Raw genomic sequence first — 24,815 nt, 5'->3', positions numbered from 1 at the left:
ACACATGTTCATGAAAGCTCTCCAAAGAGCTGTGTCTCTAGGACCAAGTTGACTGAATGTAGAGGACTCTGCCCATTGCTTCCAAGTACGTTTCTGGGACTCTCTGGCAGAACTACGATCCCATTTTAAAATTTGCCAGAGTGCTTCCTCAAATGCAGTAGATAATTTGCTTAGCTATCATATTAGCATAAATTTGCATATTTATTTCAAAATTAAAATATGAGTAAGAATAAAAGGCTAATTATACCAAAGTTGCATGAGTCATCACAATTAAAACAGTGTACAATAATTTTACTTAACTGGTTTCAAAATCCTGAGTGATCAGTTATTTGTCGTTGCATACTCATTCGCGTGTGCTTTTTTTTGGACTCATCTATTTATTTTTTACATTTATTGACATTCATTCACCTATTATGTGCTAGGCTGTCAGATTTGTTCAAATATGGGGCAATATTCATTGCCTCCTACACAATTCTGACTTAAAGGACTTTTTTTCTTAATAATATTATCTGAGAAATTTAAGAAGAAAGCAATGTCTTTGATTAAGATTCTAGATACATCTTTTTTGTTATTGAAGTATAAGTTGACATGCAATATTATATCAGTTTCAGGTGTACAGCATAATGATTTATATACGTTATGAAATGCTGAGCATAGCATTTCATAAATTTCACCATCTGTCACCATCCAAATTATTATAATATCATTAACTATTCTCTATGCTGTACTTTGCATCCCATGACTTATGCATTTTTTAACTGGAAGTTTGTACCTTTTTTTAGAGAAGGGGAGAGGGAAGGAGCAGAGAGTGAGGGAAAGAGAATCTGAAGCAGGCTCTGTGCTGGGTGTAGACACTGGGCTGGGTCTCATGACCCTGAGATCATGACCTGAGCTGAAATCAAGAATTGGATGCTTAACAGACTGAGCCACCCAAGCACCCCAGGAAGTTTATACCTCTTAATTCCTATTATCTATTATACCCATCCTCCCTACTCCCCTCCCCTCTGGCAACCACCAGTTTGTTCTCTGCACTTGTGAGTCTGTTTTGTTTTATTTGTTCATTTTTAAAATATTCCATTACATAAGTGAAGTCATACGTTATTTGGCTTTATTTGACTATTTCACCATAGTATAGTACCCTCGGTCCATCCGTGTTGTCACAAATGGAAAGATTTCATTCTTTGTTAATAGTCAAATAATATTCCATTGAATATATATGTCACATCTTTATCCATTCACCAATAAATGGACACTTGGGGCTATTTCCATAATTTGGCTATTGTAAATAATGCTACTATAAACATTAGTGTGCATGTGTCCCTTTGAATTAGTATTCCTGTATTCTTTGGGTAAATACCTAGTAGTGCCATTGCTGGATCATAGGGTAGTTCTATTTTTAACTTTTTAAGGACCTTCCATATTGTTTTCCAGAGTGACTGCACCAGTTTGCATTCTCAGCAGTGCACTAAGGTTCCCAATGCTCCACATCCTTGCCAACACCTGTTGTTTCTTGTCTTTTTGGGTCTAGCCATTCTGAAAGGTGTGAGGTAATAGCTCCCTGTGGTTTTATTTATACTTCTCTGATGATTAGTGATGTTGAGCACCTTTTCATGTGTCTGTTGGCCATCTGTCTTTTTTTGGGGGGGGGGGGTAAAATGTCTATTCAGATCCTCTGCCCAAATTTCTAAATTGGATTTTGTTGTTGTTGATGATGTTGTTTCTGAGTTGTGTGAGTTTTTTTTTTAATATACTTTGGATACTAATGCTTTATCAGATAAATTATTTGCAAATGGTAGGTTGCCTTTTCATTCTGTTGATGATGTCCTTCCTGTAAAAGCTAAGCTTTTCAGTTTGATGTAGTCCTGATTGTTTATTTTTGCTCTTGTTGCCCTTGCCTGGGGAGCCATATTCAAAAAAACATTGCTAAGACTGATGTCCAAGAGTTTGCTGCCTATGTTTCATTTAGGAGTTTCATGGTTTCAAAATGGTCTAATATTTAGGTTTATAATCCATTTTGAGATTATTTTTGTTTGGATCTCCTCCCTCTCGTCAACCCAAGCTTGCCCTGCCCCCTTCTAGGACAAATCAGCCACCAGTACTTTCAGTTCCTCTTTTGCCAAGTTTCTGAATTCACTCTTCTTTTCCATTTTCACTGTCCCAACCTTAGCCCCAATAGTAACCCTCTCTTGCCTGGATGTTTTCAGATTTCTTCCTAACTTGGAATTCACCCTGCTTATTGTCATCAAACAGTCTTCCTGCAACACTGATTTGAGCCATGTCTTCATCTGAACAAAGTTATCAATGACTCCACATTGTGGACAGATTGAGACCCATATTCCTCAGCCTGGCATTTGAGAGACTTCCATTTCCATTGTACTTTCTTCATAGAACCATTAAATAGACTACTCTCACTGATCTGTGGATGTTATTTTTGTATTCTCACCTCTGTACCATCACCCCACCACATCTGACTGTTCAGATCAACACCACTGAGCACTTACTACATATCAGTCATTCTTTTCACCAAAAGAACAAAATGATCCTCACTTTTAGTCTTTCCAAGACTAATGCAAATCCTTTCTCATTGATTGATTGGTTGATTCACTCATTCATTCAAGTTATATCTCACCTAGGATCCTGTTCTAGAAACTGTGATGGATAGAGTTGAGTGAAAACCAGCTCTTCCTCTCCACAGGTCTCAAGCTAGAAATCTCTCTGGATTTCTCCATAAAAGTTTATGTTCCCTTCCCCACTCAAACCTGTGGAGAGCTAGTTTTTCTCTGAAACCCCATAGCCCTACATTAATCAGGATCTTTGGGTGGCAAGAAGCAGAAACTGATTCAAGTGTTCTTACTTGTTAACTTGATTGTTTAAGGCTAGACAAGAGGCAGGAGGAAAGGAATCTTCATCCATGGCATGTACAGAAAAAAGCAGGGACAGACTCATGCCAGGCATCTAGAAGAGTTAATTTGGACTGATGGTGTCCAGGGCATCTCTGAGACCAACTGCTGCCTGGTTGTGTTGAGACAACCTGTAGATTTTGCTTGTACTGCCCCATGCTACCACCCACATCACCTTTCCCTCCACTCTGTGTGACCAAATTTCTCTGCCTTCTTCTACCTTCCAGCATCTCCCACTTCCCTCAACAAAGATCAGTGGATGAGAGCCTCCTAGGAGGGGACAGTGGCCTGGGCAGGTATCATAGGCAGGCCAGTGTATGGCTCATCTGAAACTTCTCAGACTGTGCCCTGTACCCTACGTTCTCTTTTTCTCACAGACCCCTCTCTCTCCCACATGGTTGCAAACCCCCTAAAGGAAGGGGCTGTCTCATGTTCCTTATTTATATCCTGTAAGGCTGTAACTCACAAAGTTGGCAGAATCACCTGAGAGGTTTTTAAAAATGGATTCCTCCAGAAAACCATAAAGGCAAAAGATTTTAAAATTTGACCACATTAGAACAGAACAAAACAAAAGCCTTCTTTATGATAAAGAACAAACAAACAAAAAACAAGACCATTAACCAATCCAAAGAAATAATAAGAAAAAAATATTTGGAACACAGATGAACAAGCATTCATTTCTTTAATTTGCAACGAACTTCTCTACATAATATAAACAACCTAATAAATGCTGGGCAGAGGATCCAAACTGGCAGAGGAAGGAAAAAAAAAAAAACAATGACAAAAAAGCACATGAAGCGTTGCTCAGTCTTACTCTGAAGTAAGGAAATGCAAATCAGAACAATGCCAGACCATTTTCGTGAATCTGATTGATAAAAATTACAAAGTTTTCATAATGCCCACTGCTGGTAAGAGTGTGGGGGGAAGAGCTATTCCTTAACAGTGTCAGAGGGAATGACAGTGATTGCGTCTTTGGTGGCACCAGTGGCACAGCACAGCAGTGGCTCTCACACCTGAGTGAGTTCCAGAATCACGTAATGAGTGGTTAAAAACACAGATTTCCAGACCCCCCCCCCATTCCAGTGTCACCATATATGCCCATGATAAGGAAGGGCAGCATTTGTGAAGTTTCAAATGGTAATAGAGTGGACTGCCGAATCTCAACGTCAGGTCAATGTACATCAACATTCATTAAATGTGCACAATTCTTGACCCAGCGATCCCACTACGAGAAGCCGGCTCTGTGCAATCAGCCACTAAGAAGATCAAGATAGACCAGGAGGGATGTTCACTGCAGCATCGTTTGTGTAACAAACAACTGAAATGTCCATCTTGACAGAAAGGGTAAAATAAACTGTGGTTACATTCTTACGTCTTTTCAAAAGGTTTAAGAGGAACTCCATTTGCTAATAGAGCACAGTCTCTGAGTTTTATTTTCTAGTGAAAAGAAGTAAGAAACAGAAAGATAAAAGTAGTGGGATCCTTTTTAAGTAAAATTTTAAAAATGATACATTATATATTTTGGTAAAGGCACAGATTGTTTTGGTTAACAGCGACACCTTTGGGTGCTGAGGGGTGGCTAGATGATTCAGTCAGTAGAACATGTGACTCTTGATCTCAGGGTTGTGAGTTCAAGCCCTTTGTTGGGTATAAGCCTACTTAATTAACAGAAAAGATCGAAAACTAATTTGTGATGATAGATATCAACCTTTGGGGGAAGGGATGGGGAGAGACATTTTAACATTTCATTCTGTTCTGTTGGACTTTCTTCCTTTGTGTATTGCTTACTTTTACTGGAGAACTTTAATGAAGTGTCTTCTGGGAGGTAGCATTATGGAACAATTTTTGTTTCTACTTTATAGGCTTCTATAAAAAATTCAAAAATTACATATTTTTCAAGCTATCCACCAGGTATACTGAGTTTGGGGATGGAGGTGCTGGGGTAGGGTGCTAGGAATCAGCTTGTCGTCATGTAATTGTGCTGATCAGGTTTGAGAATCACTACAGAAGCTTCTGGAAGAAAGGTATTCTCTTTTGTAGCTCTAATGTGTGAGGACATGAGGGCTACAGCTGTCCAGACCTGGTAGGTGAGAGATGAAGAGGCGCTGGGACCTTCATGACATCATTAGGCCACAGCATCAAGCCTCTCCTGAGGAAAGACAACCTTGTTTCTAGACTTTCCAGTTATGAAGCCAATAAATCCTCTCTGTTGTTTAAGGCAGTTTGAGATGGGCCCTCTGTCACATGCAATATTAAAAGTCCTGGTTGATAGACCTTCATTAACTGAGACAAACTAAGTATGTCTTCATCCTCTTATAGCCTGAAATTGCCTAATTTATAAAGTATTTAATGATGTTTCCAAGACAGTCCCTTCTCTGGCACCCTGGGCCACATCTGATTGCTTGCTATATTTCTACCCCTAGAAATAAACTGCCAAACCAAGAAGTATGTTCTTGGAATGCATCCTCCATGTTAGCAAAAGAATTATTATATGCTTCAGTTACTCTTCATTATGTCATTCTTGAATTAAATTGGATTCAACAGATAAAGTGCATAACCAGGAAATACCTCTTGTGGTTTAACTGATATCTAGGCTTTTTCATTTAAGCATTCATTCAGAAAATATATGTTGAGAGCGCACCATGAACCAGGTATCTTGGTAGGTAGGTACTGGGTAGGCATACAATTGTGAGCAAAACAAACAGTCTCTGCCCTCATAAAAGTTACACACTAATGGGAGAGGTAGACATTAAGCCAACAACCAGTAATCACGCAGATAAATAAGAAATTTATGTATTTAGATGACTGTATGAAAAAAAAGTTCTGAGTACTATTGGAGAACATAGCAGGGGTTTCTAACTATGTGAAGAACTTACAAAAGACCCTAAGGAGTCTGACTTTAAGCTGAGAGCTAGAAAATGAATAGCTGTTAATTAGGCAAAGAGTGAAGAGGAGAACACGCCAGGAAGGAAGGACAGCATGTGCAAAGGCCCTGATGCATGAAACAGCTTGACTCATTTGAGAGCTTGAAAGGCCAATATAGTCCATGAAGTGAGTGAGGGTAGTGCAAAGAGAAGGGCTTAACATGCAGTCCATGTTAAGGATTCTATATTTAATCCTGAGTGAATTAGATACCGCTGTAGCTGACTTGAAGCAGGAGTGACACGATCTGAGTTGTGTTTTTAAAAAGATCTCTTTAGGGATGCCTGGGTGGCTCAGCGGTTGAGCATCTGCCTTTGGCTCAGGGCATGATGCCAGGGTCCGGGATGGAGTCTTACATTGGGCTCCCTGCAAGGAGCCTGCTTCTCCCTCTGCCTGTGTCTCTGTCTCTCTTTTCTATCTCTCATGAATAAGTAAATAAAATCTTTTTAAAAAGAATAAAAAGGTCTCTTTGGCTCTTGTGTAGAGGATGCAGCAGGAAGGCCAAGGGTAGAAACAAATGAGACTAGTTGGGAGGTGATGGAGGAATGCAGGCAAGAGTTTCCGGAGCCTTGGATTCAGATGATGACTACAAGGTGGAGAGAGTGGAAGGATTTGACATATATTTTTAAAGTACAGTCTATAGGGCTTGGGGATAGATTGGTTATGTGTATGTTGGAAGAGTTAGGGACAGGGAGTTGTCAAATCAAATTAGTCAAGGGACTTGCAGAGGCCCATTGGATATCAAGAGTTCATTTCAAATTTTATTTGCATGGACATATTTGCCAGGATAGGTAGAAATTTTGTCTTTCTGTCTCAACTGATTATCTATACCAGATCTCGTCCAACATAAGCTTTTCTATACTTGTCTAGAAGGCACCCAAATGGGTCCCCCATTCCTCTTCTAGAAAAACAGGAAAGAAAGGAGCCAGAAGCCAGTGTGACATTAAGGAAGCTGGGGTGGAGGAATTGGGCATAGAAAATGAGAAATTCGCCCAAAGCAGTTCCTCCTTCCCACCCCATCATCTTCTCAGTTTGGACCCTCACCAGGTTTCATTTGGACCTTTACAATAGCCTCCTATTTCCCATCTAGTGCCTGCCCTATTACCCATCCATGCCAGCCCTGGCATGACTGAAGAATATTGTGGCCGAGAGAGAACAATCAAGCCACATAGCCTCGCAGCCTTGGGGACATTGCAGAGTCAAAGTTCTTTTATTTTTAATTTCTTAAGATTTCCATTCCCTTGGCATATAAATTCTAGAAGCACCTAGGACTCTCTTTTTAAATTTATTGGTGTATCTTCCAACAAACTGTAGTAACAATCGTATAAAAGAAATTTTTAGAAAACATATTCATGATTGCATTACCCAAGTACAACTGTGGTCTTCTTGTTTTTGTTTTTTGTTTTAATTTTTTGATTTTGCAAATAACCTTCTAGTCCTCAATACATTCATTCATTTCAACAAGTTCTTGTTGAGCATGTACTGTGTGCCATGCATACAGAAGTCAGCAAAATAGATAAAAGTCAACAAGCATGCATGTTGCAAATAGTTATACTACAGTGTATCTGCCATTCAAAATTAACCTTTATGAATTTTAAATAGTGTTTGGATCTTTTAAAATTACCATTTAATATCTGTGTATTGTGCCAACATGTTAAGAATATAATTTATTAAAACGTTCACCGATTGGGAGTGTAGGCTCTTTGCAAATAGGGACTAGACTGACTTTTTACCATTGCATTCCCCAGCCCCTAGCACAATGCCCTACAGATAGAAGATATTCATTAAATATTAGCTGAATAAATAATGGCTTTTTGTTTTTAGTTTGGGAATAGCAGTTAAGTTGCAACAATCATCTTAGTATCTAGGGCTTCAGTTTCTGTTGAGTTATTTCCTGAAGATAGAGCTTTTCAAACTTTCCTATCAAAGTTCTAACAGCAGAAAAAAATGAACATTTGGAGGCCTGAGGGATACATATGGTACTCTAATATATAAACACATTTAAATCTAATTAAAGTAACTTGGATCCAGAAAATATTTTGTAACCTATAGCTCTGAGTGCTTTTGACTCATTTCTGTATACCTGTGAGAAGGAGGACACCTAGGTCTGACCTACCCAGCAGGTGTAAGACCCATTCTTCAGAGTGAAATTTGTGGACCAAAGGATATTCATCCTGGTCGTTGTCCTACTGCACATTACCAGAGGGCTTCCCTAACATTTTATAGCTACTTTTACTGCTATAAACACCAATGGAGAAGCAGACCAGTTTTACCCCAACCTTGCTAGTGCTGGGTATTGCTACAGGTTGAATTCTGTGCCCCCAAAAGATGGGGAAGCCCTAACCCCCAGGACCTGTGCATACGATCTTATTTGGAAGTAGGGTCTTTGTAGCTGATCAAGTTAAAATGAGGTCAGGTCACCCCTAATCCAATACAACTGCCATCCTGATAAAAGGGGAGATTTGGACATAGACACACAGGGAGAACATCATGGGAAGACAAAGGTGGAAATCAGGGTGAAGCATCTCAATGTCAAAAAACAGCAAAGATTTCAGCAAATCACCAGGAGCTAGGAGAGAGGCTGGGAACAGACTCGCCCTCACACCCCTCAGAAAGAACCAATCCTGCACACACCTTGATCTTGAATTTCTAGCCTCCAGAACTGTGAGACAACATGATTCTGTTGTTTAAACCACTCAGGGTTCTTTGTCTTAGCAGCCTGAGCAAACTAATACAGATATTTTATATAAAAACTTTTTTTTTATAACTTAGTGGGTACAAAATGACCCCTCAAACCTGCTTTATTTTTATTTTATAACTTAAGAGAATGAATACTTTCCTGTGAGTTTGTTTGATTATCATACTTTAACTCATTTGTGTGTTTTCCGGGGTGGGGATCTTCCTCACACATAGTGATGGGCCTGGGTCAGTAGTAGGTGCTCATTAGATAAAGAATAAAGAATCAATTAGCCCAAATGAATGTGATTCAATGAAATATCTGTCCAATTAAGTCTGATCAAAGAAACTATGTGCTTTGATTCTTAGATTTCCTGTCAGCACCAGTGACTGCAGGGAATTTGCTAAAACAAGAGCTTTGAGACAATTCTTCGGAGATAATTATTTTGCTGGCACCATCTAGACAGGTGTGTTCAAGAATACTCTTTCACTGTGTTTGTCTGTCTCACCCCAATAGACTGGACAATCCTTTAGGGCAGGTGCAGCGAGGGGCTCACTCATCTCTCTCACCCCAGGCCCAGGAGGGCTAGGCCGACAGCAGGGGTTGAGAAATGAACTTGGGATAATCAGTTACACCAACAAACTACTTCTAAGAACACGAAATGGGCTGAAAGTGAATAATCTACCATTAATAAATGTGACATTAAACCTGATTTGATCAATAAATCAACCTTCATATCTCAGATTTGTATCTCACTCACAATGTCTGACATGGGTCAGGTGGCCCTTCTTCATTTCACAGCTACACCACCTGCAGAAAATGAGACAGATGGAAGCCCCCAGGGCACGGAAAGAAAAAAGGAGGAATCACACCAATTCTTAACTATCTCAGCCTGGAAAGGACAGAGTGGCTTCTGCTCACATCTCATTGGCCGGCACTGGTCACATGGCACCGATTTAACTGGGGGTCGGCTCCAAGGTGCAGAGGCATGCCAGAAAGCTTCTCTCTGCCACAGGTTTTACTGAAAAAAAAAAAAAAAAAACAAACAAACAAAAACAAAACAAAACAAAAAAAACCCAAAACTGGCTAGATGAGTGCATTTGCGTGTGCAAGAGAGTTTATAATGAAAATCTGCTTAATAGTATCCTTGAAAAAATTCAGAGTTTTCGAGATACAGATTTAAAAGCTGAGAATCTTTCCTTTTGAAGTAACCCTCATTCTTCCTTTGGAGGACGGATATGAAATAAGTGAACTGAAACCCACTGCCAACTGGAAACCAGAATGGACCCTAAATGCAAGAAAACAAGCAAAAATATTAATGCACGTTTGTAGATGTTTGGACAACACACAGGCCACTTTGAAAGCATGCATGTGCATGAACAGTTGGTTGATATGTGCATTAGTTCAGTATTAGAACTTCTGTCATTGGGATTTCTGGGCCTCTCTGGCAATTTTTTTTTTTTTAATCCCAAGGGTACTATTGTAGGCTGTGAGGATGGTATGCTTGGATAGGATGTTTGTTTGCAAAGTAGCTTTCTAGGAAAAAGAGAGGGAAGATAAAAAGTTATATCATGTCAAAGGGGCTTAGTTTCCAGAACAGGAAAGAAGGGTGGCTTGTCACTGAAATGCTGGAAATGTCCTTGAGAAAGCTAGACCCAGGCTGGCTGGCTGAGCAAAGCCTGAGAGTTCCCAATGAGGAGAGTTTTCACTGATAGTGACTTCTCCCTGGTGGGGAGGGTGGGTGGAGGGCTGTTCCTGTTCTGAGTATGGAGCTACTATTCAGCCACCACTGAGCACTCTGGCTGAGGACTCCAGATACACTTCCAACCCAAAATGACTTTAACTTTCGAAGTCCTCTTTTCCTTTCTTTGAAATAAATGGCAGCTATTGATCAGCAAAAGCTTGCTGGTTCACTCTTGACCCTCAGTCACTTCTAATTATGGCTCTGACCTGTTTGTCTTTTTAAAAGTCACTTAAGCCAGGAGGAAGTTGGTCTGGGCAAAGCACAGGGGTTGGATCTTATTGCTGGGCTCTGAGCCACCTTTCTCTCTGATTTGTTTCTCTAGCCCCACGGAGGTGAGGCTTTCTGTGATCCTTGAGTTTAAAAAGTGATAGTGTTGGCCTGTTTCATGATTCAATTACAAGCCCAGGTTCCTAAAACTAGAGGAGATAATGGTGAGAATATCTATGTATGTGCCTGTTATGTGGCTGGCCCTTGTTGGGTCTTTTACACATGTCACATATTAAGCCTTACAAATTCAGGATTATTATCATGCCCATTTTATAGATAAGGAAAATTGGGAATTTTGGGAGCTGAAACATATAAATAGCCCAAAATTATATAATTAGCCAGTTGCGGGAGAATCACTTTTCAAATTCACAGGATGCTAATGGTTATCTGACTCAGGGAATCTCTTGGAAATAAATTAAATACAGGTTCTGCTGCAGATAGAGACTCTGTTCACAGGAATCTTTGGCCTGCTTGCATCTGGCTTACTTCATTTTACACCATGGGCTTCCCAAGGTGAGCATCTCCATGCTCTTAATAAAATAGATGGGATGAGGATGGTTGAGGGTGAACAAAGAGAGAGTCTTTCTGACAGTGAGAGGGACCTGAATGTTGGTCCAACAGGTATCCTCTGTCATGTGAAAGCTTTATGTTGGTAGGAATTAGGTCTGTCCCTGGCACTCCGCTGCCATGTCAGGGGCACTCTGAAGGTGTCAATGACCGAATGAATTAAGAAAGAAATTAATGCACTGCCCACCGCAATGCAGTGCCTGGTGCCTTTGGGGATGAATGAAGGCTGACTTTCATTGACACCACCAGTCATTCCTCAGAAACTTACATTCCATCAGCAGAATCAGAGCCAGAAGAAAGTATGGCCTGCTGCCCAGCGCACTGTACTGTGATTCCAGGATCAATTAGATGTATGTTCTAGGTTGTATACATGTGGTGTTCATAACAGGAGGTACTTCTTGACCACACCAAGTCTGAACTCTAATATGGTTTTTAAAAATTGCTAAAGACAATAAAACTGCATCAGAAGAGGTTCCCCAAATCAAAGGATAACGCAAACTCTGTGAAAGCAGACGTTTGGAGGTTTTGCGTCCTGTTGGATTTCTAGCACCTAGAATAATGCCTGGAACATAGCAGGTGCTTAATAAATAGGATTATTGAATGAATGAATGAGAAGCCTCTGCTATAAAGGCAGGTGTCAGCATTACATAGGAAACTTACATTCACTATCTTTGAAGATTGTTTAGACATACTAACTTCTATGTCAGCTGTAGATAAGAAAGCCTAGCACAAATGTTCTGCAAGAAAGGCAGGGTACATGCCACTCAAAACTCAACTGAGTGAAGCCAAGAAGTGTAGCAATTCACAGCCTAGCAACCAGATACAGTGAATTGGTCCATGACAGTGGGAGAGCAATTGCATTATCAAATGATAAGTAAAGTGTTACCTGCACAACCATGTACCCTTCCTGGTAGGAGAGGAAATAGTCCTAGAACAGATCAAGTTTCATGAAGGGATCAATCACAGATGATGTGGGCAAGGTCAAGAGAAACCAGCGGGGCTGGCAAAGTACCTGGGGGCTAGCAAGAGTGTGAGCCATACCAGCCTGATGTCTGGAGTGGCAAGGGGAGAGCAGGGTTTCCTGGACCTGGAAAGTATAGTTGTAGCAGTTGTAGGACACGGCCACCTGGCAGGTATTGTGGTCCTCAGTGATCCTCAGGATCTCAGGATCCTCAGTGATCCTCTGTGACCTGGCAGGGAAGGAACTGGGGACATAAACACCTGGGCTTTGCTGTCCTCTATCCTCTTGTCTCCCATAGACTGAATCCACCTAGAAGCCAGAAGGCAAGGGAGCCCACTGTGCAGCTGTTAATGTTGCCTCTGAGGAGTGAGAGCAGAGTAGGCAAATGGGGAGTGGAGCTAGAAGGGCATTAATAAATGTCTTGCCTAGGCCCTTTATGGGGGCCTCTTGGAAGGCAGGCCCCTGGTTAAAAATGGACACAGATGGGGCCCCCCAAAACTAGTTCCTTAGAAATTACCAGAGCCATCCACTCTCACCTGACATTTGGCCTTTCCATCAGTTTCCCAAAGGTGTGTCCTGGCATGCTGCTTTTAACCTTCAGAATGTCTGCCTGGGGCCCTTTCCTTTTCTCCATGTGTATTTTCAGACATTACCCATCCTTCATACTATATCCCATAACCACCAGCCCCACCTGATTCTAGAACTCGTATCTTCCCTCCACCGCTGCTCATGGGTGCCTAAAATACAAATATGAACTTTGCTGGGGGCTCAGTTTTTCTCCTACTAAAAGGGAACCACTGCTGAACCTCTTCATTGCCTGCTGGAAAAGGCACTGATCCTGCCAGAATAGGGACACTTCTTAGAAGGTTGAGCAGTTACTCATGAATGAGACTGCACTGGGACAGACATAAATCATTAGCTTCCACCCCTGTTCCTCCGGTTTTCTTCCCTTTACTATGGTGGGAACTATGCCTACCCAAAAGAGTGTGTTGGTACCAAGGCACCACTGCCCACAGCTCAAGAATAATGTCGCTCATGGAACATCATCCAAGACAGCCCCTCGCCTCCTGGTGTTCACACCTTGCATAGTTCTCTGTTAGGACAAGCAGGGCCAACTGGCCAGCCATGTGGAGAACCACCATAGAGTAGGCCCTCCAGCCCCAGTCAAATCTTCAGATGAGGCCATCACTCCAGCCAACATTTCATTGGCAACATGGGAGAGGCTCAGATAATACTGATCCACAAAACAGTGCAAGATAATAAATGTTACTTCAAGCTGCTAAATTTTGAGTAATTTGTTACAGGGCAACATATAACCATAAATCACCCTTAGTCCTACTTGTAATGTGACAGTGAAGTCCCTCATGTTGTCATATGAATCAAGAAATACCAGAGATATGTATAGAGCCATGCATTCAGTTTATAGTCATCAAACTTTTTAGGGACTATTTTCTAAGGATGAGACAAGAACATACACAGTCCTATGTCCTCTTGTTCACTACTTGCGGTTGAATACATGACTTTAACCCTGATATGAAGAGAATCTAATGGTGATAACCTAGCATATCTGCCACTGCAAATCCCAGATCATTTTGTGGCAGTTATGTATAAAATTTTAATGCCAGAAGACACCCCCACCCCAGCCACTGGGTGATTAAAATCATAGATCCACCATGATTTAAACAGAAAATAGAGGAACGCTTGGTGGAAAATTTGTCTAAGGCACTTACACAACCTCCCCTCCCCTACGACCAAAGAAGTGGACCCTTCAGCCACAATCAAGTCTTCAGATGAATGTAACCCAGCCAACATCTTGTTTGTGACCCCAAAAGAGACACTGAGTTTCTCTTGTAATGCCTGTTTTAACCATTTGCCATCTTTTTTGATGGCTAAGCATCTGAACCCACTATAAGCCTGCCGAATTCCTTCCCATATGGGTCTGGGTAGGAGGGAGAGACTGTTTTCTGCTGTGGTAACTGTGAGGACCAAGCGTTTGCTTTCCTTAGTGGAGACTGCTAGCTAATCACTAAACCTATTTCCTTTTCTCCCTGAGACACATGACCAGAACACATTTTCAGTCTCTTTTGCAGTTAGGTCATTTGGCTGAATTCTAGTCAATGATGTGGGCCACTTCCACGTCTGACCAATGGCAACTCCCTCCATACATGCCCCCTCTCTCTTTCACTTTCTTCCCCATGTTCTGGATGTTGGTGCCCTGGGTCGCCTCAGAAGCCATGTGCTGAAGATGATACCCCTATAAGAAGGTATGGCTTAAAGGAGTACCTCCCCCTTAGCCACCTGCTGTGCATTCTGAGAGGTCCTCAGCCAGGATCAATTTCTGTTGCTTGCAGTTAAGAATCTAGACCTGTATACTGTCAGTAAAAAGTATCTGTCTATAAAAAAAATATTTTATGGGTAAATTACATGGTTAGGACAGAGTATGGTGATCACTATAGCTGGTCATAATTCATATAGCACTTGAGGGAATTGTTAACAAAGCATCATCATAGGCTGTTAGCTGTGACTTGTGGCTTGGAATTAATTCTGACTTTGAAAAGCCTGTATACAAGGATAGCAGGTCATATATCTGACACTTTAGACTGGTTTCCTGGAAAGGGGAAAGGAAGTAAAGGTCAGGGAAAAAAGGAGAAAAATAAACAATAATAATAATACAGGAAAAACATTTCATCTCTGATGCATCATCATAGCTCTCAGGGTTTTATGTGCAATTACTTGTTTTTTTTTCTTTATTTCTTAATTTTTTTTGTCATGACAGGATAATGGTGGCAAGCATCATTTTTATTCCTTGTTAACAGAGAGATTGAGCATGCTGCCCAAGGCCACATGGCCACTAAGTGGTAGAACCAGAATTTGAATCTATTGGCTCTTCACCAGAACTGCTGATGACAATGAAGAGCTGAAGGATCTGATCAACTCAATTGTCTCTGGTCTTGTACTATAATCAGGAAAACTAAATAAAGCCAAGAGAAGAAAAGAAAAAGCTAGTGATACTTGGCAGGACACTTGGAATAATTTGCCTGAGGCACCTAATTGTCCCCCAGATACCATCAGAAATCTTTTATTGGTCAGGGAAAGGGAAGACTGGACCGTAAGAGAGATGGCTCCCTCCCCAGTCTGGCTGCAACCTGTGTGGCTGGGCCCCAGTTCTTTGAAGCATGCAGGTTGTTGAGAACAGGCCACTGCAAATTGCTTATGTTTATTTTGGACTTACCAAGGATGTGGCCCAGAAGCCTGCCCACAGAGCACTTGCATGGCTCATCACCTGCCCGTGAGAAGACTTGAAGGGATGATATGGGGTTCTCTAGGTCCTCAGGGAGATTTTTGGAAGAAAGAATAGAGTTCTTGCCAGTTTGTACTGGACCCACTGGAGCTGGAGTGGCCTCTGGTAGGTGTTGGCTTGTAGCTGAGGCAGCAGAGGGGAGCTAGATGGGCTTGTTTTATCAGCATCCATGGATGTTTCCTAAGATTCAGGCCTTCATGTTGATGTCTGTCTCCCTATCTCACATGAGCCACTAAAGCATTTCCTCTGGGCATCTGGCCTGGACTAGTCAGCCACAGAACGCAGGGAGTCCTCACTCTTCACCTGTGATGGAGGCATCTGCTGCTCTACACACAGGCAGGCTCTGGAAGGATCAATGCCCTCTGGTTTCCAAGATTTGTGAGCTTAAGGTGGGCTGCTGTCTCTGCTGGGAGCTCTGGTTCCATATGATCATGTGGAGTCATTTACAAATTGTGGAGAGCAGCTAACGAGGGGACCTCTCCCTCACCTGGAGATCAAGTTCTGGCAACACTCCTAAGGCCCAGGGCTCTCCGTTGGAAGACTCCAGAGTCCTTTGTCTAGTTCTGTGCTGCTACTCCGCTCAGCTGGCCTGTATTTGCTGTGGAACCAGGTCCCCAGAACTCAGAGTATCGCATAGCGTTACGAATCCAGGCTCTGCGATCAGACTGTGAGGAAGCTCCGTCACTTCTGATTGTGTCATCTCTGTTTTACACCCTTTGTGCTTCGGTTCCCTTCTAATATAATGACTGTCATTACTTTATGAGGTGGTCGTGAGCATTACATGAGTTGGTGGGTGGAAAATCCTTGGCACGTGGCATATGGTAAGTGCTAGGTTGAGTGCTAAATGCCGTTACGATTACAGCTGCCTTTGTTGGTAGCCTGAGTGCAAGAGTAAAATAATAATAACACAAATATTCATAGTCAGCAACTACCTGGTGTTTACTGTGTGTCCTGCTTCTCCCTGTACCCCCACCCCCTCCTGATTAATTCCTCAATCTCAAGAGTTGTTTCCCGGGCCAGATCAGGGCTCCTGCTGCCCCCATAATGTCTCTTACTTAATTATAATGTGACACTTGCCAGTTGCAGCATTACGGTTTCTTCCTCATTCTAAGCAAGCTCCGGGGCGGGCGGGAACCAAGCTTTTTCTTGTCATATCCCCGGTATCTAGCACATACACAGGGACACAAAAGCAGTTCTCTAGCCCCAGCTGCAAGAAGAACCTCCATCATCACTTGTGGTTTCCAGAAGGATCTCCGCGAGCATCAGTAAAGAAGGGCCAGGGGCCAGAAGGGCCTCTGAATCCCCACCCTTCCTGCTCAAGCTCATGGCCCCGCGAGCCCCAGACACCTTGTTGACCAACTCCTACACAGCAGTGAAGGCTGGAGGCCATTCACTCACCCAGTGCCCTTCACTGGCTCTGATTATTTAGAGCAGGAAGGGAAGAAAGCCAGTCCTCAGTGGAGGTTTCACAAGATAAGTGTATTTCAGATATAATTGGGGTTGACATGGGGGCAGCTGTGGTGGATAAATAAAAATACCCTGTGAGTCTCATTCAGTCTTCACCCTGAGGCTCGAGGTCCCACAGAACAGAAGAGACTCCCCAGCTTGGCTCCTAGCAGCTCCCATCTTAATTCATTTACTGCAAACAGGCTACATTAATTCAAAAGGCAAGCCACTGACACTATAAATAACTTAAGCTGAGTCTTTGCTGACAGCGGGACGCCTGACACATCAAATACCGCACTGCTCCCAGCTCTGAATGAGGTGGTGACATATACTTTATCTTCACCAGTATAAAGACAGGGCCACAGGGGCACAGCCTCTGGCAAGGTGACATCCCTCCCTACTAGACCCATTGGAGGAATTTTAAAAAGTAGGTGTGGAAGACAGAGTCATGCCCCTCAAAGATGTCCACATCCTAATCCCTGGAACCTGTGAATAAGGTCCCTTCCATGGCAAATGGGATTTTGCAGATGTGATTAGGTTAGAGACCTGGAAATGGGGGGAGATTATCCTGGATTACCTGGGTGGGCTCAGTGTCATCACACAGGTCCTTATACAGCAAAGAAGGAGGCAGCAGAGTCAGAACCAGAGATGCGAGAACAGAACCACAGTTAAGAGAGACAGAGAAAGTTTCAAAAATGTTACACTGCTGGCTTTGCAGGTGGAGGGAGGGGGCACAAAGCAGGGAATGCCAGTGGCCTCTAGAAGCTGGAAAAGGCAAGGGGGTGTATTTTCTCCTAGAGAGCTCAGAAGGAACACTGGCTTGCCTACCCCTTGATTCAGTCCAGAGAAACGAATTTCTGACTTCTGATGTCCAGAGCTGTGAGATGATAAATTTGTGTTGTTCTAAGCTACTAAATTTGTTGTGATTTGTTACAGCAGCCAGAGGAAACTAATACTCATAGGCGATTGCTCTAAAATGCTGTAATTAAAACCTTTTCTTCACCCTACATTTTTTTCCTTCTTTTGTTTCTGGAGCCAGAACATGAGTGGGTGGGCAGATGTAGAAGGGGATGAAGGTAAGTAACCTCTGTGTCTGCCACCCACCCGCCCATCTGTAGTGAAGTTGTACTGCTTGGCAAAACTATCAACAACGCTGGTTTTTTTTGGGGGGGGGTGGGAGGAAGTAGGGGAGTGTCTTTACTTCTTAGAGCTCTTATGTTTAAAAATACTTTCTCATGACTAGTGTCCTCCATCCTCTATCTAGCACCTCCTGTTGGCTGTTCAGTCTGGTGACATCCTAGCTTTTCAACTCTTATACCCAAGCCACCAGCCTTTTTCTAAAGTGGAAGATGGTAACATTTGTCAGTACCACCTGGGTAGAATTTCACACCACCTGGGCTGGTGGCTGGCTCAGTGACACTGGCATCCAGGAGGCCTCAGAAGTACTTCTCAAGCTTTAATATTGCAGACAAGTTTGAGGATCTTTTTTTTTTTTAAGATTTTATTTATTTATTTTATTTTAGAGAGAGAGTCAGGGGGCGAGAGAGGGGCTGAGGGAAAGGAGAGAGAGAGAGAATCTCAAGCAAACTCCACACTGAGCGTGGAGCTGAAGTGGGGCTCGATCTCACCACCCTGAGATCATGACCTGAGCTAAAATCCAGTGTTTGACACTTAACCGACTGAGCCACCCTGGCGCCCCTTGAGGACTGTATCAAAATACAGGTTTGACTCAGTGGGTAATGCTGAGATTCTACTTTTCTAACAAGCTTCAGGGGATGTGCCTGCTGGTCCTGAGCCACACTGAAGAGCAAGGATGTGGAAAGAGGATGGCCAATATGTGAGTAGTCTCAAACCCATTCACAGCTCACCTGGGGGCACACGGCTTTAGTGGAATCTTGCTCCTCAAAGCGTGGTCCCCAAAGAAGCAGCACTGGTATATCCTGAGAGTTTGTTGGCAATGCCTTCTCTCTGAATCCATCCCTTCAGATCTACCAAATCTGAACCTGCATTTTAACCAGATCCTTAGATGATTCCCATGTAGAGAAGCACTTCCTTAGAGCCTGGTCGACCTTCAGCACACATCAGAAACACCTAGAGATCACATCAAAAGACGCAATGCTCCACCCTCAGAGTTTATGATTCATGCCATTGTGGACAAGGCCTGAGAATATGCGTTTCTAACAAGTTCCCAGGTGATGCTGGTGCAGCTGGCCCAGAGACCCACAGTGAGAACTGCTGCCTGTGAGTAAGCCCCTAACTCAAAACCAGTAGCCAACATAGATGTCCTAAAGATCTAGGATGGACTCTAGGGACACTCTTGCTCCAGCTTTTGGATTCTGAGGTCTACCTATTTTCTTCAGAGGTGAGTTTTTGGTATGTGACACAATAAGAAATAGATACATTTGGTTTTTGGTTTTTGTGTGCTGATGAAATGACTGATGGCTGGGGGCTCCTGGGGAGCTTCAGGGTGGGAATTGCTGACCAGAAAGACCAGGGCATGATTAGAAGGTTGAGTCTTTTAGCCCCACCCCCTGATCTCCAGGGAGTGAAGATGGGCTAGAAGTTTAGTTCAATCACCAAAGGCCAATTGTTTAATCAATGAAACGTCTGCAAGACCACCTCACTGGTGGGATTTCAAGAGCTTCCAGGTTGATGAATGCACCCACATGCTGGGAATGTTGTGTACCCTAAACTCCATGGGAACAGAAACCCCTTTGCTCAGGACCCTACCAGATCTCCCCACCTTACCCCATGTACTTCTTCATCTGGATGTTCATTTTTATTCTTTATAATAAACCAGGAATGTAAGTAAAACATTTTCATGTGTTTTCAAAGCTGATCTAGCAAGTTATTGAACCTAGAGAGAGGGCCATGGGAACACCAGACCTAGAGCCAGCTGATCAGAAATACAGGTGGCAATCTGGGAGTTGTCACTGGTGCCTGAAGTGGGGACATTCTTGTGGGACTGAGCCCTTAACCTGTGGGACCTGTGCTAAGTACGGGTTGTTAGTGTCAGAATAAAATGGAACTGTTGAACACCCAGCTGGTGTCCAGAGAAATGGAGAGGTTGTTGGTGTTGGGGAAAACACCACATGTGTGGTGTCCAAAGTGCTGTAGTAAGACACTTCATGGTGGTTTCATAGAAATAGTACATGCACTTTCATTGTATAGGATTTTTATAGAATGAAATAACAGGTGCTAACTATATCTTCACAGGTAACTATGTGACCCTGATAAGGAAGTCCATGCTTCTGGGCCTGTATTCCCTCATCAAGAGAAGGAAAGTGTTCAGTGAATATCATAAAATTCTATAGAGCTTGATTTCAATATCTCAGGTGAAGGCAGAAGTTCAAAATGACTGAATCTTGCCTTTTTCATCACGTATGATTTATTTATGTCAGAAATGCAACTGTCAACTATAAAAATGGTGCAATGGGATAATACAATCCTATTTCCTCTGAATTTCATGTATTATAAAAATAATGTTTTAAATAGTAAGGACAATTGAAAAGATTAAATATTTCATTCCACTTTAACACACAGCTGGGTTCATTTTGCTGTATTCCCTTCAGGTACATGGATAATCTTAGAATACACACACATTTGTATTCTGCTGCTTCACTTAGTGTTTGATCATAAAAGTGCCACCAGCAATATATAAATAAATTAGCTTCATGATGAAGTTACTACCATTGGCAGTTAACTTTGTTTGGCTAATGTGATAGGTGTGACTGACACCTCATTGATCTTCTAAGTTGTAACTTTGTATTCCTAGAGATGTTGACCATTTCCTCCATGTTTGTTTCTGCAATTTTTTGGACTTTCCTTATATATGAATTGTCCATTCATGTTTAATTGAGAAAACTACTAAAAAGCGCCTCGTATGAGGCCTGGCAGCCAAAAAACAATGTCAGAAAAATGAGTTTGCCATCTCTCTGAGCCTCCTGTTCTCCAGAAGTGGTTGGGTGTTGGGGAGGTTCACAAGACAGTCTGTGACAAGGGTCTAGCACCGTGCCTGGCATGTAAGAAGGGCGGCTCTTCTCGTGTTCTCTGCCCATCTGTCAGGGCTTGTGGTGTTCTAAATTTGTTATGCACTGTAGCCGTGAGGGTTCCATGAACACATTTAGGGGAAAAGTAAAGTCTTTACTTGATGAAAGTAAACAAGCTCAGTTTTCCTCATTTGCAAAATGGGGGTGATATACCTACTCACTGAGTTGCAAGAATTAAATGAGCCAGTCCATGTGAAACACTTACTGTGCGCCTGGCAGGTAGGAAACATTCAGCCAATATTAGCCTTATTCCATGTTCTGTCACATTTATATCCAAGGAGATCATTATTTTTAATTTGAATAATCTTTGCCAGATTGCTTTCTAAAAATTTAAAATGGATATCATTTAAATTTAGAAGAATATTCTGTATTTTGAATTGAAACACTTATTTGCATTTTAGAAGTTTCAAGCAACACATCGTCCTGAGCCTGTTCCCAAAGCTCCCATTTAAGAAACAAGGAGAAAACATTGTTAAAATAAGGGCATTTGCATAGTGCCAAGCAGAAATAACTACCAGCAGGAAGAAAGCATCTTTTAAAAATTCCTATTTGTTGATGGCAAACATTACTTTTTTTTTTTTTTTTTTTTTTTTTTTTTGCCCTTGTACTTATATCAACAGACTCTCTTGAGGGAATTTCATTCAACATTATAAAAAGGTTTACCAGGAACTTGGATTAGCCATGAACAACTTCAAATTGAAGCCATATATATATATTTTTTTTTTTCATATGTGCATGAGAGTAAGGAACTCTACAGAGGACACTCCTTATTTCTTACGACACAGCTAATCAATAACGACACCTTGTGATTTACAATCTGTAAAGCATTTTCTCATACATTTTTTAGTTTGATTTGCACAAGGATCCACCGGTAAGGCATACCATATCTTACAATCGTCTATTGGAGATGAGGATACTGACCTACGAAAAGAAGTTTGGACTTGGAGATGCCACAGCTACAAGCGGAGCCGGGTCTGTCCCTAGACCTGCTGACTTCTGCTCCTCAGCATGTCCCAGCATGTCCCACTAAACTCACTGGTCTTGGTCAAACACACCTGAATCAATGGAGCTGAGGAGAGAACATTACTGAATCTCTCAACATAATTCCCAACCCATTTCCAAAAGACAAGCATTGCCAGTAGAGACAAGAACGGGCTGAGTGCCATTAAGGGTGGTAAGACGGGTGTGTTCGTGCCAGCTGGCCGGGTGCTGCCTGGAGCTCCCACTGTGATTCATTTGGCCACGTCACAATGCATACTCCTCAGTTCTTAGGGACGTGGAGCTCTCTTAAATAAGCAGAGGGTGTGTTGGTTAAAGATGCTGATACGGCAAAGGAACAGTACACAAATCTGTGCCCCCAGGAGGACTTCTGGCAAGTAAGGACTTGCTTGGGCTCCAGCTTGACACCCTTCTTGCGGAGCTAGAAAGAGCCTAGGAAAGGCACCTCGTTGATGCTGAGGAGGGGCACGCGATGCACCACACCCTTTCCCTCAGTAGATGATGTTTATGAACATTCCTTTGGCCTTGTGACCTAGGGTAACCCCATGACACTAGCAGCGAAGGCTCCAGATGCTGTGATAAGATTGCCAACAAATGCTGACTATTTCAAGCAAGGGTAGGCAAATAGCCTTCTCAGATATATATGTAAACACTGATAATCACATGCTCAGAGATGTTTTCTGTTACAGGCAGAACTCATTCCTTGCCTGGAAGTTGATGACTTCTCAGTGTCACTACTCTTTTACCCTACTGTACGCACTGGGGGATCTGCCCAGGCCTCTATGCAAGGGTCACAAGGCCTGGGTAGGGGCTCGGCTCCCACCATTAATTGTCCTGTGGTCTTGGGCAAGGAGGTTTGCATTTTGAACTCTGCTGCCTTAAAAGTAAAATGGAGGATAGCAGTGTTTATTCTTTTCACACAGTTAGGAGGTGCAAGGGTGATCATGTGCATGAATGAGCATTGATGATTTCAAAGAACCTTTGGTTTCTGGATATTTTTTTATTATTATTATTTTTTTTTAGATGATGAGGGTACAGCACGTTGAATGTAATAGGTGAACGGTTCCAAGATATAGGAAGAGAGCTCTCTCCTTTTCGCTGCCATCCTGGTTGCGTGTGGTTGACTGGGAACGCCATGTCTTCTCACAAGACTTTCAGAATCAAGCGATTCCTGGCCAAGAAACAAAAGCAGAATCGTCCTATTCCCCAGTGGATTCGGATGAAAACTGTAATAAAATCAGGTACAACTCCAAGAGGAGGCACTGGAGAAGAACCAAGCTGGGTCTATGAGGAAGCATCGCACATCATGAAAGAGCAAACATAATTGGCAAACATATTTAAGCCCCATGGAGATCACATGTTCCTATCCTATCAATATGGAAACATCCTTCCAACCTGGCCAATAGACCTGTCTTATCAAGGGAATGATTTTCTCTGTTCCTATGCCTCTATACCAGTAGGTTGGTTCAGTAATAAATGTGAGACCTTTCAGCTGAGCTGCTGTTGTATCCTGATTTGTGAAGTACTGAATTCCCCCTCCTGTCAGATCTCACATAGCACTGTGTGATAGAACTTTCTGCAGTGATAGAAATGGCCCTTGACAACCAAGTATTTAAAGTGTGGCTAGGGGACGCCTGTGTGGCTCTGTCTGCTAAGCGTCTACTTTTGGCTCCGGTCTTGACAGGGAGTCAGCATGTCTCCCCTTCTCTGCCCCTCCCCCTGCTCATGTGCTCTCTCTCAAATAAATAAAATCTTAAAGCAAACAAACAAAAAAAGATATAGGAAGAGAGTTCACCATTACTGACTTCCAGCCCTGCTCTCCTGACACATCCAAAGTCTACACATCTCTACGTATCGCCGCTCATGCAAGTATATGCAGGCAAATATACATGTATGCTGGGGTTTTTGTTTATTCCTTTTTAGTGAAGTGGGATCATACCAAACAAGTGGCTCTCTAACTTACTTTTTCATTTGTTGCTATATCATAGACATTCCTACAAGTCTATGGATACAAACTTAATTTGGTCTTTGTTTCCTTAATTCCTTATGAACACACATGTGTGTGTGCGGGTGTGTGTGTGTGTGCAAGCGTGTGTGCACACATGCATATGAATTGTATATGAAATCATTTTTTAAAAATCTTCTCTTCCCCACAACTCCTAATGACATTACCTTTCTCTCTATATTGTTCACACTTCCCTCCATGTTCATGTAATCATAAAATATTTATGCCCATATATATTCCTATCAGGATTTTTTCATTATTTGTTTCAAAACTGGATTGGATGCATACTTTTCTTATTCCACTCACTAAAACCTCATGCAAATACTTACAATTTAACTGGTTTGATGCATGATTGGTAATGACTATATGTCATTTATGGAGCGGAGGCAGTTTTGTGCTGGTAAATATTTAACAAGGAGCCCTCTCAGGGAAAGCCCTGAATGGTAGTGTTTGCTGATATCTATGCCAATTTAAGTTATCATTACATCATTTCACAATAAAATCATTTCATGATGAACAAAATGAGAAATTTTTTTTGTTAGAGTAAAACAAAAACATATGGAATTGAATGCAAAATTGATGTGAAGTTTAAAGAAAAATACATGACATCTAGGAAATTTCCAACTTGCAGTAGTGGCTGCTTTGGGCTCTACGTGAGACTCCCAGAGCTAGGACTTATTCTCCACTGCCTCAAAAGTACTTCTGTGGAAAGACATGAGAGGCCTGGGGAGACTCCGCTGTAGAGCAGCCACTAACCAAAGATTGATGATGATTGCGTGGGGGTTAGAAATATTCAGTTTTCCCCCCTCATCAAGATGATCTTGGGTTGTGTGTTTGCTCCCCAGGATTAAACTTGAGGAGCTGATTGGGTTTGCTTCCTCCAGAAATGCCCTCCTTACAAACTGCCCTCCCTGCCTGACACCACCTGCTCATCTGCACCACTGTCCTCATCCTCAGGGCTGATGGAGCAGGGACAC

At 42.3% G+C, this 24,815-nt stretch overlaps 1 pseudogene; it reads left to right on the top strand.

The window, feature by feature from the left end:
* Window positions 1-17,161: 17,161 nt before the first annotated feature.
* Window positions 17,162-23,329, top strand: LOC129504587 (60S ribosomal protein L39-like; annotated as a pseudogene).
* Window positions 23,330-24,815: the final 1,486 nt, after the last annotated feature.

Source organism: Nyctereutes procyonoides, unplaced genomic scaffold (genome assembly GCF_905146905.1).
Source record: "Nyctereutes procyonoides isolate TBG_1078 unplaced genomic scaffold, NYPRO_anot_genome, whole genome shotgun sequence".
NCBI lineage: Eukaryota > Metazoa > Chordata > Mammalia > Carnivora > Canidae > Nyctereutes > Nyctereutes procyonoides.
Note: the sequence above shows the minus strand (reverse complement) of the source record. Positions and strands in the feature narration are given on the sequence as shown.